We start from the raw sequence: 17,532 nt of genomic DNA on the forward strand, positions 1-17,532 counted from the left end.
CCCAACAGCAGTTCAGGTGGGTTAATGGATGAGTGGCAGAGCAGAAGGTGGCACTGAATGAGTAAAGCACCTCATGGGATGGGATCCTTTGTTTAAAAAAACTCATCTCAGCCCTTAAACTTTGCCTTGTGGTCTCAGGGATTCGCCCTTGAACAAGCTGATGCTTGTGCACAGTGGGGAGTTCAGATCATGTTAGTCCCTGATCTAATTCAGTTAGAAAGTTGATAAAGACATCCTGGCTTTATCCCCTGTGTGTGAAGGAGAGGCAGAAACGCTGACAGAGCCGCAGGGAGCTGGAGAGCTCCTGGAGGCACAGCGACAAAACCCCACGAGCATCAGCCCAAGGCATCTCCAATTTCCAGCAGCAAACAGAGCACAAAGCGTCTCCCAGCCCAAGTTTGTGCGAGAGACACCTTGGCTGGGCTCCTGATTCCCTCCTGCCTCCCAGCCCTGCTCCTGTCTGCTTTAGAGACCACATCCCATCGCCCAGGTATTTTTAGCCTGCACAAGGACGTCCTGCCCTTCATCCTGAGACTTTCCCTGAGGCAGGGAAACTTTTGTCACTCCAGAGGCACCTTCTGAGGTGCCTGGAGGCCCAGCCCAGGCTGCTGAGGTTGCCCCAGCTTGCAGGAGTTGTCTGCGCTCTGACACTGTCAAAACAAAGCTTAAAGAGCTTTTGTTGAAAAGTTTTGTTTGTCCATTTCTGACAGCTGGAAACGCAACAGTTTCAGTTGGTTTGATTTTTTTTTTTTTTATAATTAATGTTTGCTTTTGGTTTGCTTCTTAGGTTTTTTTTTAATGTGATTGTCACAGCCATATTTTATGAAAAATCCTTTCACTCGGATCTTTTCTCCTGGGAAGCTGGGAAGCCTCAGCTTCCCCATGTTCTGCTGCTTTGGAATGTGATTTGGAGAACTGTTCACCCAGCATGTGAAATTGTTTGTACTTGATGACCAACAACAGCCACCTGTGTCCAGACTCTTGTCAGTCACAAGATTTTATTATTGTTCCATTCCTTCTTTGCCAGCCTTCTGATGAAATCCTTTTTTCTCTATTCTTTTGGTATAGTTTTAATATTCTTTTAATATAATATACATAATAAAATAATAAATCAGCCATCTGAAACGTGGAGTCAAGATTCTCATCTCTTCCCTCGTCCTGGGACCCCTGTGAACACCACATGTGATTTTCTTTTTTTTTCTGATAGAATATCACAATTCTTCAAAGCAAAATCTTTGACAAAGAAATGCTGATCTCAATGAATTTTTGTTTTGACAGGGTACCAGGCAAAGCCGCAAAATTTTGGTAACATGCAAATGTTTTATCCTGACCTCTAGGAAAAGACTGGCTTGATATTCAAATTTATCACCACTTTCTGTGTCATTTCTCAAATATATGGGCAGAATCTTTATTAGGGTATAAGATAGTTCAGAAAAAATCTAAATCAGAACTTTACAAGTTCTAATAAAAAGAAAATTCAGATGTTCAGGAGTTCAAAATTCAGCCACAGAAGCGTTACAGTCTTTGTTGAATGAAAAAAAATGAGACCACAGAATGGTTTGGGTTGGGAGGGACCTTAAATCCCCTCCAGTGCCACCCCTGCCATGGCAGGGACACCTCCCACTGTCCCAGGCTGTGGAATGTCCCCCCCAGTGTCCAGCCTGGCCTTGGGCACTGCCAGGGACCCAGGGGCAGCCCCAGCTGCTCTGGCAATTCCATTTCAGGGCCTCCCCATCCTCCCAGCCAGGCATTCCCAATTCCCAATGTCCCATCCATCCCTGCCCTCTGGCACTGGGAACCATTCCCTGTCCCTCCATCCCTTGTCCCCAGTCCCTCTGCAGCTCTCCTGGAGCCCCTTCAGGCCCTGCCAGGGGCTCTGAGCTCTCCCTGGAGCTTCTCCTGTCCAGCTCTCCCAGCCTGGCTCCACAGAAATCTTGAAGTGAACAATTCACTTTTTGGAGAAATATTTCTAAAATATATATATATATTTTTTACACTCTTGGTTGGAAATTGAAAAGGTTTAACAGCATTAATTTCCTCAGCAACTGAAAAATTCTGTTCCCAATCTTGTTCGATAAGAAAGGCATAAGGAAATTCTTTTGTTTTGACATAGAAAAGGGAAAATTTTTAATAAACTTTTAAAATTGGCTACAAGAAGCTTGGGCTAATCTGTTGCAAGCAACTTTTAGTCTATTTACTCTTGATACCACTTAGAAAAAGCCCCGTAATTATTTAGAAGAAAATTTTAATGAGGAAATACCTAAAATTCCATTTTAAATTTTATTCCTAATTAAAGATGGAGCTGCTAATTATAATGCCTATCTCCTTTAGAAGGTGCTGCAAGGCTTAATTAATTGTCAGTAAAGCTCATTTGAGAAGCTCACAGGAAGAAAGTGCAAAATTGTTTATGTTAATCAGGGGGAGAGCTCTGGATGGGGCTGGCAGGGGCTGCTGGGCACCTGTGGGCACATTCCAGGGGCTCCGTGTCCTGCTGTCCCCATTCCCCAGCCCAAGGAGCAGAGCAACACAGCTGAGGTGCTCCCAATGCCATCAGAGAAGGTTCCAGGAGAGCTGGAGAGGGGCTTGGGACAGGGCATGGAGGGACAGGACCCAGGGAATGGCTTCCAGTGCCAGAGGGCAGGGATGGATGGGAGATTGGGAATTGGGAATTCCTGGCTGGGGTGGAATTCCCAGAGCAGCTGGCAGTGCCTGGGATCTGCTGGAAGTGCAGAGCACCTGGAATTCCCTGGATCCCTGGCAGTGCCCGAGGCCAGGTTGGGCTTGGAAAATCCTGAGATGGTGGAAGGTGTCCCTGCCCACACTCACTGGATGGGCTTTAAGGTCCTTCCATTCTGGAACTCGGTGATAAATTCAAGTAACTTTTCTCACTAAGGGAAGGGGACTCCCCTGCCTGGCTCTGCCTTTTCTCTGCTGAAGCAGTCCCAAGGGGGAAAATGGAAATCCAAGAAGGTTTGAAGTTCAATCAGAATTTATGTCTGTGCTTCTTTAGACAAGCAAGTCTCCCCTCCCTTTTTAAATTTAAATGTGTTCAATATGTGACATGGGAAGGGGCAGTTGAGTGTTTGCAGAGGTCACTCAGGGCCGGGATGGGGTTCAATGACAGCTCCCACCCCACAAGAGGAGTCTGACAGCGTTCAGGACCCGCTTGTGGGGGCCAGGACCAAACAAAACTATTCCCACTCCTGTTCCAAACCTAAGCCCAGTGCAGTGACCCAGTTTTTGAGGAGAGAGGTTTGTGATTACCTGACAGGAGCTCATATTTGTATGAGAGGAACAGCAAGAGCACATTTAATCTTTCATGCTCCGCTCTGACAGCTGCGCTTTCGCTCGCTCAGCTTTCCTGAAGGATGAGCCAGGCAGAGCTGATTTTTATACATCCCCAATTTCCAGACAGGGCTATGCACAAACTGCAGGAGCTGTTTGTCTGATTGAGGCACTAATTGTGTGGGCTCTGGCTGGAGCGGCGTGGGGAAGGCAGCGCGTTTCACGCTCGGCACCGGGGAAGAGCCACGCAACGCTGCGCGGATAAAAGGCTCGTGGTCCCAGCTGGGAAAACAGTTCCATCATCTCCCAGCTGCACAGAGCTTCCACACGGCTCCGTTCTGCCTCGCTGAGCGCCCTGCCTTGCTCAGAGCTCCAAAGAGTCCTGCAGGAGGCTGTGGAGACCCCGAGCCACGTCCCTGCTCTGTGAGTACAGGAGCGCGCCGGCTGCCGCGGTGTGGATGGGGCTGGGTTTTTATCCTTCCTCGCTCCTTTTCATTTGCATAAGGGGAAGAGAAGGGGGAAAACTGGCTGCTTTATTTCTCCTGCGTGCCTGGAAATGGCTGATGCTGCAAACGGGCGCGTTCTGGGCAGGAAAGGAGGTGTGGGATGGATTTGTATGCGAGTGAGGGCGAGGCGAGCAGAGCCCAGACTGCGCTGGCCACAGGCACCACAGGTGCATCACTGAGGCTCTCACAGCTCCCTGCTGCAGTGAAACGGGCACACAGAGCATGACAGTGCTAATTCTGGCACTTCCAGATGACTTTCTGCAGCATATGAAAAGCTGGAGTGGGTAATGAGAGCCTAACCTCATTTCTGCCGGCTGCAGGTGGAAAAGCAATAAATATAAATCTGCAGGGAAATGTAGGTAAGTCCTAAAAGGAAAGTTTTTTTTCCCTGTTGCTCATTTGAATCATCAGAGGAAAATATAAGGCAAGTTCAGAGCCTGTGCTGAACTTCGGGTCTGCACCCACGGACCTGCAGGAGCGTTAGTTTGGGTGTTGTTATTTATTTACACTGCATGACACAGCTTTAAAGGATGTGATACTTTATCAAAAGTTTGGGAAGTCTGTGCTTCCAGAAGCAAGTGCCTGACTAGAAGTTTCTGTTGAATCAGACATTCCCATGGTGCTTTTGGGGTGAATCCTTGGCTTCAGAGGGTTGTTGCACATGGAGAGGGTCTCCTCCAGCAGCTTTTGCAGGAGCAGGATGCTCCAAGCTGACAATTTCCTGCAGCACTTATGGAGCTGAATGATCAAGCAAGATGCAAACACTCTGCAAGTAAGAGTTACTTGTCCTTTTATCAGCACTGCAACCCTTTGCAGATAAATATTGTGAGTCAAAATCCAAATATTTACCCCTTGAAGCAGCAATTCCACCTCCCCTTTTGTTTTTCTCCCCCAAGCAGAGGAGACTTGTGACTTCCACACAAAGTCCTGAAAGTTCTGAGGATTTTTCAGTGTGTGCCACTAAACCCTGCAGTGTTTGTAATTCCAGGCACCACAAATCCCCACAAATAACCCATCTCCATCAGCCAGCTTTGCCTGTGGTGCTCCAGAGGCACTGTGTCAGTGTTTCACATTCCACAAGTCTCTGCTTCGTGGGTTTTATGACACTAAAAAGTCCCAAATCAGTACCTCCATGAAGTCAGCAACAACCATAGATCACACTTTATCGCGGAAAAAAAGAAAAATAAAACCCCCCAATGTTTGCAGCTGTGGGTTTCAGATGCTGGTGAGGTACTGCTGGCCATGGATTACAAGTTTTACCTTCCATGCCGAGGATAAAATTATAAATTATCCATAACAACCTAAGTGCTTTAAATCAAGCAGGAGCCATGTCTCTTTTCCTTTGCTTCCAGCTTTATGGCCACTATTAAAAAGGTTTGTGGTGCATAATAAGCTACCCTAAAATTAATTTCTTGCCATTGGAGCAAGTATTTCCCTCACAGAACAAGGTGCCAGTGTGCCCAAGGGGCCTTGAAACACAAAGCTGGGTGGCTCAAAGCACTGTTTGTGTTTGAACTGAGAATTTTCATTAGAAGATATGTTGTGAGTATGTGGGGATGGATCAGCTCTATGAAACAGCATCAAATTTGTATTTTCCTCCCCAAAACTGCATGTTACAGTATTCCTTCTGTTAAAAACTGAGTTTATTGCAGAAGATTGCCACAGATTGGCCTCTGCTCACCTTCCTCAGGGACAAAAAGACACAAAAACCATCTTAATGGTGCCCTGCTTGTCCCCAGCCTCTCACCCTGTTTCTGCAGCAGGGGAGGCTCTTGCAGAGGAGGAAAACCAGCAAGTCTGGCCCAAAAAAAAAAATCATTTATTCCTTCTTCCCAAGGGCTGAATTCAGGCTGGCCATAACTCTGTGCTTGGGGAAATTTGTAACTTCGTCTGTCTCCAGGAGAAGTGGAGACACAAAGAAATTCAGGCACAGTTTTACAGCTACAACTCCCTGCCTGGCAAAAACCATCCCTGGGACACACAAAAAACCCCAGGCACAGCAGAATTTAGGTGATTGGGTGACCCTGTTTGCAGCCAAAAACGACCAGGCTCCACAAGTCTCTATTTACACAAAGGCTTTCCACAAGTGCAGAATATTCAAGGAAAAAAATGAACACCTTAAAAAGAGAACAAAGCATCTTCAAGTGCCCTAATCACAGTAAACAACCCCAACCAAAATAGATCTGGGCACTGTGCTTAACAATTCCCCATCTTTTGGAGGAATAAAAAACCACACAAGTGTGAGACAGAGCATCAGAGCTATGGCAACCCTACCTGGAGCTAGGAAAGTGCTAAACACACCAGGTCAGCACAGAGCAACGAGCCAGCAAGACATTTCTGCACAAGAATCCCTCTTGGGGACTTGAACTGCTCAGTTTCAGAGGCTGGGGCAGAAGCAGTGAGGAAAAACTGGGATTTTTCCATACCTTTGTGCTCTCAGCTCTGTCTCCTCTCCTCCAAGGAGCTCCTGGTGCAGAGGCTCCAGCTGTGGCTTTTCCTGCTGGGTGAGGAGCAGCTGCTCAGCACTTCCTGCTGCTTTTATTCTTGAGGGCATAGGGGCTTCTTCCCAAAATGTTTGGGGAAAATGATTGATCTGTCTCAATGCCCTTCCTGAAGGGGCTCCAGGAGAGCTGGAGAGGGCCTGGGGACGAGGGATGGAGGGAATGGCACAGGGAATGGCTCCCACTGGGAAAGAATAGGTTTAGATGGGATATTGGGCAGGAATTGTTCCCTGTTGGGGTGGGAAGGGGCTGGGATGGAATTCCAGAGCAGCTGGGGCTGCCCCTGCATCCCTGGCAGTGCCCAAGGCCAGGCTGGACACTGGGGCTTGGAGCACCTGGGGCAGTGGGAGGTGTCCCTGCCATGGCAGGGTGGGATGGGATGAGCTTTAAGGTCCCTTCCAACCCAAGAAATTTCACTATTAGATCTCATCTCTTCATTAATTTTGGGGGTGTTTGTGTTCTGGGTTTCCTGTAAGAGTTCCAACTCCAGAGTGCTGAGGGGAACACAGAGAGAGGGATGGGGAGGAAGGAGCTGGGGAGAAGAAGAACAATTTCCCTCACTCACACCCTCAGATGTATTTTTAGCCTATGAAGACCAGAAGGAAAGGACCAAGTGAGTCAGAAAGGCAGTTTGTTTTATTAAAATTCCTGACAGCGTCTGCTGTAATGCTCTTGTTAAAGGAGATGGAAAACATCAGAATGATGAGAGAAGCTGTGTTCTGTCCTTGCTCTTGGCACAACATAATAATATGGAAAGGAGTGGAATTGGCTTCCCAGGAACTGGTTTTATTGGCTATATCCAAACATGAATGACCCAGGTACACAAAAACCCTCCCTGGGGTTCTGATCCAGCTCCCACCAGAGGCAGCTCAAACAAATAAAAACATTCTGCCTACTTTTCCCACTATAAATCCTTCCTTCTCTTCAGCACACCCTGATTTGATCACCAATAAGATCCAATTTTTTAATGAGATTCTTCAGAAAAAATATAAATGCTTTATATTTAGTAATGAATTCAGCTCTCCCATGGCTGCAACCAAAGCATGAGGATCCCAAATCCCTCTTTGTGGGGGTGCCTGCAAGGAATCTTTTATTAAAATTAAAATCTTTTATTAAAATTCTCTTATTAAACTTATAAACTTATCTCTTATTAAATGGGGAGAGACTGTCTGGAAAACAAGGATCCTCTGCTGCAGAAAGGAGTGTAAATACCGAATGTGTACCTGATTTTAATTCCCATCCCTGTGATTCACACTGGGAATGTAGAACCAGGCTGGGACGAAGTTCTGCACCAAGTTTCTCACTGAAATGAATGAATTTTCAGACATTCAGTGATTATTTCTGCTTCAAACACACCTTTCCCACTGCCTGGTCTGTTGTGGGGTCAGGACAGCAGGAATGGATCACAGAATGCTTGGCACTGCTCCTGAATCCCTGATGCTCTTCAGCCATTCGAATCCATTTCTCCCAGACGCTCCCTCAGCCACTTTGGTGTGTGCAGAACACGAGTGGTGCCTTTGGTGAGAGCAATGGGGATTAAAAGCACAGAAGTTTCTGCAACTTCATCTCTTCCAGCAGTTTCTGATAATCCTACCATGAAATTACAAAAGCAGCGGGACCAGAGCAAACCTCCCTGGAAATTGTACTCCCTCCATTTGGAAAGGAAGCCAGATAAGGTGGAGATTTTTATCAGCTAAATGAGAGAGCTGTGTCACATGGGCTACCCCGTGTCCCACCCCTCAGCTGAAAACCCTCAGTCAGGACAGAATTTGGGCTGGTGAGCACTGGATCTGTGAATCCCTGCCTTTCCCAGGGCGTTGCAGCTTCCAAGGAGCTTGTCCTGGAGCCAAGGAAAGGAAAACAAACCCAAAATTCTGCACAGAGCCACACTGGGCACCCACACCGCGACCTCCATCCTGCAGAGCCGCTGGTTCTCCCTCGTGCCTCAGTTTCCCTCCTCTGATCCATCAGCTGGCAGCCACTGTTCCACTGCCCCTGATGCTTTAAAGGGGGACAACCCTGGAGCTGTTTTACCCTGTTTTACCCCTGGCACTGGCATTGTCCCTGGCACTGCACACCCAGACTCTCCTCACACTGACCTGTTCTGCTCATTTCCCTCCTTTCCCCACGGATGGGGTTGTTTTCCTTTGGTTGGTAATAGCAGGGAAGCTCTGCAGGCCCCAGAGAGGGAATTTCTCTCCCAGAAATTGTTTTGTCTGCTGGTTTAGAGGGAGCACTTGGGCTGCACAGCGGGTTAGAGGTTTTACCCCTGTTAAAGTCACTTAAACTGCCACCTTTCCCTCAGCACTGATATCATTAGTGGTGACACATTGCTGCAGCCTCTCCACAGAGGTCACCCAGCCCTTTCTGGAGCTATCACACAAAGCTAAAAGCCATAAATATTATCTTTAACCCTCTCCTTTCAGTGCTACAGCACAACTGCTGGAGGTACAGGTCTATTTCTTCCCTGAACACACCAAATCCATCAGTTAGGTTTGTATTTTCTGTCCTGGCTCAATTTTCCCACCCCAAAATCAAAAAAAAACCAAAAAAACAAACCAATATTTGGTATAAAACTCTAATGCCTGGGCAGCTGCATTCCCATCTGTCTGTGAGGGCAGAGCCACAGGGGAAAGGCTTGTCAGAGGGATCTTACAAGAGAAATCTGTGTTTCAGTTTTTCATGAATTCCTTTGCAAAACCTGGGCTTAAAGGTGTCCCTGCCCATGGAAGGGGGTTGGGACAAGACTATGGTCTTTTCCAATTCAAAGTGTTCTGTGATCCTCTGAAAAACTTCACATAAAAAGAAACAGGCTCCTTTTTTTTAAAAAATGAGAGAATTCCTGTAGAGCTGAGTGTGCTCCAAATATTCGTTGTTGCTTTTTAAGTACCAAGCAGATTTCGAGCAGGATAAAGTCAGGCTAAAGTCTGAGCAAAAATTGCCAGGAAAATCACCTGTGCCAGGCTGGAGGTGTGGTGAAGAAGAGTGAGGAGGTGGAACCCCCATCCCTGGAGGTGGGGAAGAGTCAGGAGGTGGAGCCTCCATCCCTGGAGGTGAGGAAGGGTCAGGAGATGCAGCCCCCATCCCTGGAGGTGAGGAAGGGTCAGGAGATGCAGCCCCCATCCCTGGAGGTGAGGAAGAGTCAGGAGGTGGAGCCCCCATCCCTGGAGGTGAGGAAGGGTCAGGAGATGCAGCCCCCATCCCTGGAGGTGAGGAAGAGTCAGGAAATGCAGCCCCCATCCCTGGAGGTGAGGAAGGGTGAGGAGGTGGAACCCCCATCCCTGGAGGTGAGGAAGAGTCAGGAAATGCAGCCCCCATCCCTGGAGGTGTCCCAGGAAGGGCTGGAGGTGGAGCTCAGAGCTCTGGGCTGGGGACAAGGTGGGGATTGGGCACTGGCTGATCTCAGAAGGATTTTCCAGGCTCAGAATCCCAGGATTCTGTGAAATGCCCTTGCTCATGTGGGGCTCCCTGGGGCTGAGTCCAGCTCCTGCTCAGGTCTCACACAGCCCTTCCTGTTCCCTGTGTGCTGAGCACAGAGCTGCATGTTTAATACACCATTTGGCCACTTTTCCATATTTTTTCCTGCTTGTTAATAGGATTACCCACCCCCTGTGCTGCTGCCATGCCCCAAACATGGTGCCAGGGCTGCTCCATCCCCCTCTCCATCCAGGTCTGACTCCATCTGAGCCATCACCTCAGCTCTCACTCAGCTGCCTGGAGCAAAGGAGAATCCTGGCTTATGAACCTGCTCACAATTGCTGCAGTTCCAGCCAGGAATAAACTGTTCTTAACCTAAATACTCCTCTGAGGACACTGAGCTCGGGGGAAGAAGCATAACTGTGCTGTATCTGGTACAGGCAGGGATAAGTGAGCCTGGACACGCTGGATAAGTTGGGAAAGCAGCTGGAAAGAGAGCGGAGGGAAAGGAGAGCGGTGGTGAGCACAGCTGAACAATAATGGCCACTTTAGAATGTAGTAAATGCAATGTTTCCAAATAAAACACAGGCTGTTGGAGCTACAAAGAATGAAAAGGCTGCCAAAGTGGAAGGTTTGTCCAAAGGCAGCCCAAAAAATACCTCAAGGAGAAGGGAAAGTCCAGGGTGTGAAAAGCCCTTCCACAGTGAGAGTGAGGCTGTGGTTGGGAGCAGCAGCCATGGAATAATTGATATGGCAAATTAAGGAGTAATAAAAATGATAGAGCAAAGTGGGCAAAGCTCAGTGGAAGAAGAGCTGGTGTGGAATTAAATTTACAGGGAAAAGATTTTTTTCACTTTAATGCAAAATGGCCGCTAAGGTGAGCCAGGATCTACCACTGAATCTCAGGGAAATCCTGGTGACAAGAGACTTCAGAGGCATTTTGGGATGCTCTGGGGAAAGCTGTGGGGAGTGCTGTTTGGAATTCCTCTGTACTTGAGGTATTTCAGCATTAATTGCACAGCTTTACTCAGAGATTACTCATTTTCAACTAAGTCTTACTGAAGGTGTTGAATAATGGATGATATTAAAGTTTGGGTTTGGGATTCAAGGAATTGATTTGGAAGACACAGGTGAGACAGCCCCAAAATCAAATTTCTGTCAAAAATTAGCAGAATGAAAGTTACATTTGAAGTGCAAGAACTGAGAAGAAAAGCACCTTTCTCCCTGATTCAGGCAAAATAAAAATGACTAAGCCTGTCACGATTTTACCTCTTTGTCTGGCTGACTTTCTCAGCAAGATTGATTCCAAATCCAGCTAAGCCCTGAAAGGAATTAGCAGGAAACTGCTTTGTTGGAGGATGCTGAGGGCGTGGGTTGAGCAGCCAGGGAAGCAGCAGCAATACCCAAAAATAAAAGCCCAGCCCTGACCAACCAGGGGGCCCTGTTGGGCTCGCTGGAGTGTGAGTAAACCATAAAACCTCTCACTGAAACCCACAGAGGCAAAAGCAATGCTTTGAGGGAACAAAAAAAGCAGGTGAGGAAGCGTTTGTGAGGCCATGAAATCAGAGAATGCAGAATGGGAGGGATTTAGGGAGCATCCAGGGCCAGCCCTGCACAGCCCAAGGTGCCGGAGATGCCTCCAGGAAGGTGTCCCTGCACCACCAGAGCTTTGGGTTAAACTCCTGCTTTCCTCTAAAGCCCAGCCTAACTCTGCACTCTGTCAGAACCCAGGACATTCCTCTGGCTGCCCTGGAGGACTCAGGACCCTAGCAGGGAGCTCAGAGACTTTGGCATGGAGTCAAAACCAACTGCGCCTTCCATTTTAGCCCTTGGAAAAAACAATTACCAACCTTCTGTGAGGGTTCACAAGCCAGGAAAGTTTAAGTAGAATGATAGTTAGTTTGTTATGAGATAGAAAAGGAGAATTTTGAGTTTTTAGAATGGGGGTTCAGAAGCCAGGATGGAGGGATTTGGGTGTGCCTTGTCCTTCTTCCTTCTTCTTCTTGGCCTCCATCTTCTGGGTGATGGTGGCACTTTTTAGAGTAGAAAATCACTGTCTAACATAGGTGATAGGTATTGGAAAATTATTGTAAATAATCTACATGTAGTTTTTAGTATAAAAAGATAGCACTGCCCTGAGGTGGTCAGTGTGCCACAGACTGACCTGCTGGACAGACCTCAGCAGGTCAGGGAAAGGATGTTATAGATAACAGCAAATAAACAACCCTGAGAACCAGAACAGGAGAATCCTGACTCCTTCCTCAGCTGCCAGGTTGGGAACAGAGAGTCTCTGACACACCTTGGGGTCATCCTGACCACAGAGACTCCGAGGCACTTCCAGCCCAGGCTGGGCTTGGAACGAGCAGGAGGAGCTGATCTCTTCTGAGCCACACACAGGGCAGGGGCAGGGGATCTCCAGGCTGTTCCCAGGAATTCACATTCTGCAGAGGTGTTTCACTGTTAAAGAAAAACCCTAATGGATGTTTCTGTTCTGCTTTTATTTCAGTGTTTTGGAGGAGCAGTAATGCTTTGGGTAAAATTCAAATCAATGCAAACTTCATAAGCCAATAAAATTTTATAGATGGTTATCCAATATGTAATTTGTTACACAATTTCTCTGTGGCTTCTGTTTATTGAGACATAAAGACTTTGCTTTTTTTAAGGCAGGTTTTATGTGAGGAGGGCATAGGAAGGAATAACCTTTTATACCTATTGTGCCAAAAAACTAAATTACTCTTAACCCAAACCATTAATCTTGTGGTGGCAGCCTAATGAGACCAAAGAAAACAGAAACAAACTGCCTGGAATCTTCTTGAAGGGACAACTTTTATTTCCACCAAGCCTGTGGCTGCCCAGGTTGGCCACATGGATGTCACAGTTGATAATATCAGATAATATCATAAAAAGTAATCCACGAAAATGATGAGGGTATGAAGCTTGAGACAGGATGAGTGTAGAAGAGATGTTCAGGTGTAGCTGCACACTCTGTTTATTTCCTATTATATTCAGCAGGAATTTCCTGCTGGATGTGAGTGATGGAGGGAAGGGAAGGAAGTCTGAGCAGCAGCCTGGGGGCTGCTCAAAGAGAGATCAGCTTGGCTTTGGTGATTGGGATCAGGAGGGCTGGGAAGGCTCTCAGGAAGAACGATCCCCACCCCAGTGAGGAAATTCACTGCAGTGCCTGGTGCTTATGACTAAGATGTTCTTTCTCTAATACAACTTTTCTCTCTGCAATATCCTTTGGCCTGTACACAACATCATTTTTCCCAGTGCAATTTCAAAGCAAAGGAGGAAAACTCGGGAGCAAATGCGACCTTTCTTTTTTATGTTTTATTTTTTGGAGCCAAACACACAAACATAAAAGGAGCTTTTACTCAGTAGGTCCTGCTTGAAGTATGAGTGCACTGACCTGGAGATACACACAGAGTAAAAGCCAATTTGAGGCTGTCTCATAAGTTAAGTGAAGCTCCAATCTCGGGGAATGTGATCTAAATCTTGCTGAAATCAGTGGGATGTGTTTCCCTTTCCCTGGGCTGGACCAGCCCTTGCATGCTGCTTATTATCTCCATTAATTCCTGGGTGATTTCCCCTCCACACAGTGCAGTTGTGGCTGTGGGATTTGCCTGGGTAAAGGAATTGAAGTATGTGGTGATGAACTTTTTTTTTATTTGCTTACAAAAGAAAGAAAATCTAAAGATGGTGGTATTGTGATGAAGGAAGGAATGATGAATTTGACTCCATGTTCTCAGAAGGCTAATTTATTATTTTATGATAGTATATTATATTAAAGAATGCTATACTATACTAAAGAATACAGAAAGGATACAGACAGAAGGATAAAAAGAAAATAATGAAAGCTTGTGACTCCTTCCAGAGTTCCCACACAGCTTGGCCCTGATTGGCCAAAGAGTGAAAATAACCCACAGGAAAACCCAATGAAACAATCACCTGAGGGCAAACAATCCCCAAACACATTCCACATGTGAGCACAACACAGGAGAAGCAAATGAGATAATATTTGTTTTTATTTTTCTCTGAGGCTTCTCAGTTTCCCAGGAGAAAAATCCTGGGCAAAGAAATGTTTCAGAAAGTGTGAATGCCACAGAGTGGATCCCTTCAGACCCCAGACTTGCTATTTCCCTTAAAGGATGACAGATTTTTGTGAGAGGGGCAGACCAAGAGAGGAATAGGCACAATCTGTGTGTTGCTCTTAGCACAGCAGTGGTGAAAAAAAAAAATGGATTTGTGTCATTATGAGGCAACACCATTGTTTTATGTGCCATGGGAAAAAGAGAAATAGTCCATTATTTAGATCAGCACCAGTAAATGGATGTTTTTGAGACTGCAAAGCAGGGCCATATCCTTCTTATCATCTCCATTCAATCTCCTAAACTCTTGCTGAACCTGTAACAGAGGCTGGGCTGCGAGAGGGAGCGAGCCAAGGCTGGGAGTGACACAGAGTGACACCAGCAGCAGTTATTAGAGGAATTTATGAGCACAATCAGACACGAGCATGACAAGAAGTTGGGGAAGAGCTGCAGTATCCAGGAAACAATCTGCATTATTAAGAGCAGAACTCCAGGGAAGGTGTGATGAGCTTGACAAAGTGCAGACACTTCACTTCAGGATCCTCCTCAGTCTCTCCCTCTAAACCAGAAACACTTTAAAGCCCATTAGAGACCAAACTCTATTTGGGGATTTTACCACAGCAGCTCCAAGGAAATGTGTAGAAACTCGATGATGGAGCAGATTGCAGGGATGTGAGCTGGAAATGAGGCTTTTACAGTGTTTTTTCTGCAGCTGGTGGGATGGGTTTGGTAGTCCTGGTGAAGCAGCAGGTTGGGGTTGGCCAAGGCTCCAGAGGTGGCTCTGAACTGGTGTCAGTGCTGGTGTGGAACTGGTCTGAACCTCTCTGAAATGGGGCATAACCAGCACAGCTTCCTGAGAGCTCAAAAAACAGATTTGGAGATGAAACTTTATTGTTAAATATTTTAGATCCTCATCCCAGAGGTTGCATCTCTCCCAGAGAGGAAGGAGGGATGTGACCATGGGGGTTTCACTGTTCAGGTTTACCAATCAAACTACAAATCAAAGGATTTTCTTTTCCCTTTTAATATGTAGCCCAAATTCAGCAAAACACCTAAATCCATCTTTTTCAGCTGATATGAGAGTGATCCTACAGCAAAGAATGCACCTGAAAATTTGTTAATTAGCAATTTCTGCTATGGAGTAGCCATTCCACAAAGCTGGCATTAGACAGACCCTGAAGCAGGGAGCTTAAATTCCAAAGACCCCTTAAATTCAATGTTTTCCTTGAACAAATCCTTATTTTTCTCTGGAATATTAGCAGTATTAAATCACCAGCCTCCGATTTTGAAGGCAATTTATCTTGGGCACCTTTAAAAAGGAAGGGGAAATTTGGGATGTTGAACTGTTTTGTTTTTATCCACGTGGAAAATGAAAGTGTGACTCCTTGATAATGAATGCACTCATGGATTTCTTGGGACAGAACATTTTTTTTTCTTGTTCTAAATGTGGTGGTTTGGACTTAAAACAAAGGACAACCTTTGTAAGAGGTTTGGTGGAATCATGTGCTTTAGTAGAGATTCCAAAAGGCAAAAGTTGCTTTTGATAAAGGATAAAGGAATGATAAGAGAATGAGGAAAGATCCCCTTTGCAGTGGAAAGACAGATGTTGATATTCTTCAATTCTGCTGAACCAACAACTGTAGGAGTTTACAACAAACAGTTTGATGCAGGAATGAAACCAGAGAAATTTCACTTCTTGTGCCACCACAATGACACAAAATGGATTAAGGGTGAAGGAACTGCTTGGGAAGAACACAGAAACAGGACATGAAAGTGGAAAGGAAAATACACAGCAGGGGATGAGAAGGGAGGGAGAAGCAGCTAAACATGGAATTTTCACCAGTTCCCTTGAATTGACACAATAACATCATTCAGACCGTCAGGATTTTTCCCTCTGGAGATTTCTCTGGGTAATTTTGAGTTTTCCCTGCACTTTTCCTGGGTGCTCAGGACCGTGGTGGTGAGGGAATAATGGCAATGATTCCCCAGCACCCACTTAAGCAGGAAAATCGTTTGCATCAGGACTTTGCCAAGCAAGGGCTGCTCAGAAGGGCCTGGGCTGAGACAGCAGCGCTTAATTCACTTTTTCTTTTCTGTGTTAGAACAGATCATTTGGCATTGGCTCCTCTCAATTATTCTCTGTGATTCCAACAACATATTTTGGTGCATAAAGAGAGTGGAAATGAAAGCCCTGAATAGAAGGGGATGAAAGAGGCTCCTTGGAGAGCTGATGTTAAAAGGCAACAGGTGAAAATCCTGTTAGATTGCAGTGTCCAGTTTAATGGATGAGGAAACAAAGCAGAAATGAAAAGGAAGTTCTGCCTCTGGAAAAAAAAATGCACTGCCAGGAGAAATCTCTTGCTAAATATTTATATCCAGTGCTGGCCTTTCACAGCCCTTCACGTTTTTGAATTTTAGAATAGATTTATTTTAAATAACTGCATACATAAATAAGTGCATCCTAAATATACCTCTCTGTGTATTAGGAGACTCTAAGTAAAATTATTATTCTTATCATAAACCAGATAAATTTAAAGAGTTCTTCTTCCAAATAGATTTGGTCCTGGTTGCCAGCTGGTACAAATTTGTATTTTTCCATGAAGGTCAAGGTTTTCCTGCTCTCACCCTGGAGCAGCCAACCCTGTTTACCTGTTAAAAACCCAGAGCTCCTGCAGAATAGCAAGTTCAAGTTCTTTAGTGTACCCAGGAAGGGAAAACTTTCCTAAATCTTGATTACTATTCCAGCTAACATTTTGCTTTCCTAACCTGTTCTGGGTTTGTAGGAATTGTCTGCTGCATATCCAGCAGATGCAAATGCACCAACCCCTGCGTGTGTGACTTGTTTGGAGTGCAGGGCAATTATCCAGGAATAAAATCAATTTCCAACAAATCATCTGCCATGTGCAAAGCAGGCCTCTAATAGTAATTAAAGTCATAAAATGGATTAATGTTTCTCTCTATCTCTTCCTTTTACCCACTGGTAAAAACAGCTCATACATGAGTTCTAGGAAAGAGCATGAACTGCAGAAGGAATTAATTAATGAGCAACAAATAATCACAAATCAATTCATTTTAGGCCTAGGATTACATCATGAATTTCAAGCAACTTGACGCAGTTGATAATGAGAAATGACTTTGGAGTGACTTTGAGGGAATTTAGATGTTCATATGGAACTTGTAACAAAAATAAAAACATGTTTAATGTATAAAAAGGAAAAAATACATAAGTCTTGTTTTATATACACCAAGACACTCTCTGTAATAAAATGAATCTCTGAAGTTGTACCTCTATTTAGCTCACATTGGCATGTTCTTCTCCAATACACTCAAATTCACAGCTCATAATCAAGTTTTCTTCTCAAATTGCCAATTTAAATAAAAAAGAAAAAGTATATAAGTTATTCCCTGACTTGAAACACAACCATCTTCTCAAAATCTAAACAGTGGTTAATGTTAAAGTTGTTAAAGAAGGACATGGCTATTTATATTTGTTAAACCCTAATAAATCAATAATTTTAATGGAGAACAGTGGAATTTCTGTTCACTCTGGGCAGGGAAGCTTTCCTGTTGGATTGAGTATTTTTCTGACCCAGAGATGGGGCAACTGAGAAGTGTTTTAAAAACTTTTATTCCATTTTCAGTCTCATGTGAAGGGTGAGACAATACAGATGTTATAATTCACAATCAAAAACCAACTATTTCTTCATTTCAATACACTATAAATGTTCCTTGGCC

At 45.3% G+C, this 17,532-nt stretch overlaps 1 protein-coding gene across 4 annotated transcripts in view; it reads left to right on the plus strand.

The window, feature by feature from the left end:
- Window positions 1-3,271: 3,271 nt before the first annotated feature.
- The window catches only part of CNTN6 (contactin 6), a 131,339-nt gene continuing 117,078 nt past the window's right edge, over window positions 3,272-17,532 (plus strand). For 3 of the 4 annotated variants that reach the window (XM_077184627.1, XM_077184628.1, XM_054639940.2), the window contains exon 1: window positions 3,275-3,708. The gene's annotated coding sequence lies outside the window, so the exon portion shown is untranslated. Of the gene's footprint in view, window positions 3,709-17,532 lie in introns of all 4 variants that reach the window. The other variant, XM_077184629.1, reaches the window with a different exon arrangement.

The sequence above is a fragment of the Agelaius phoeniceus genome, chromosome 11, assembly GCF_051311805.1.
Source record: "Agelaius phoeniceus isolate bAgePho1 chromosome 11, bAgePho1.hap1, whole genome shotgun sequence".
Lineage (NCBI taxonomy): Eukaryota > Metazoa > Chordata > Aves > Passeriformes > Icteridae > Agelaius > Agelaius phoeniceus.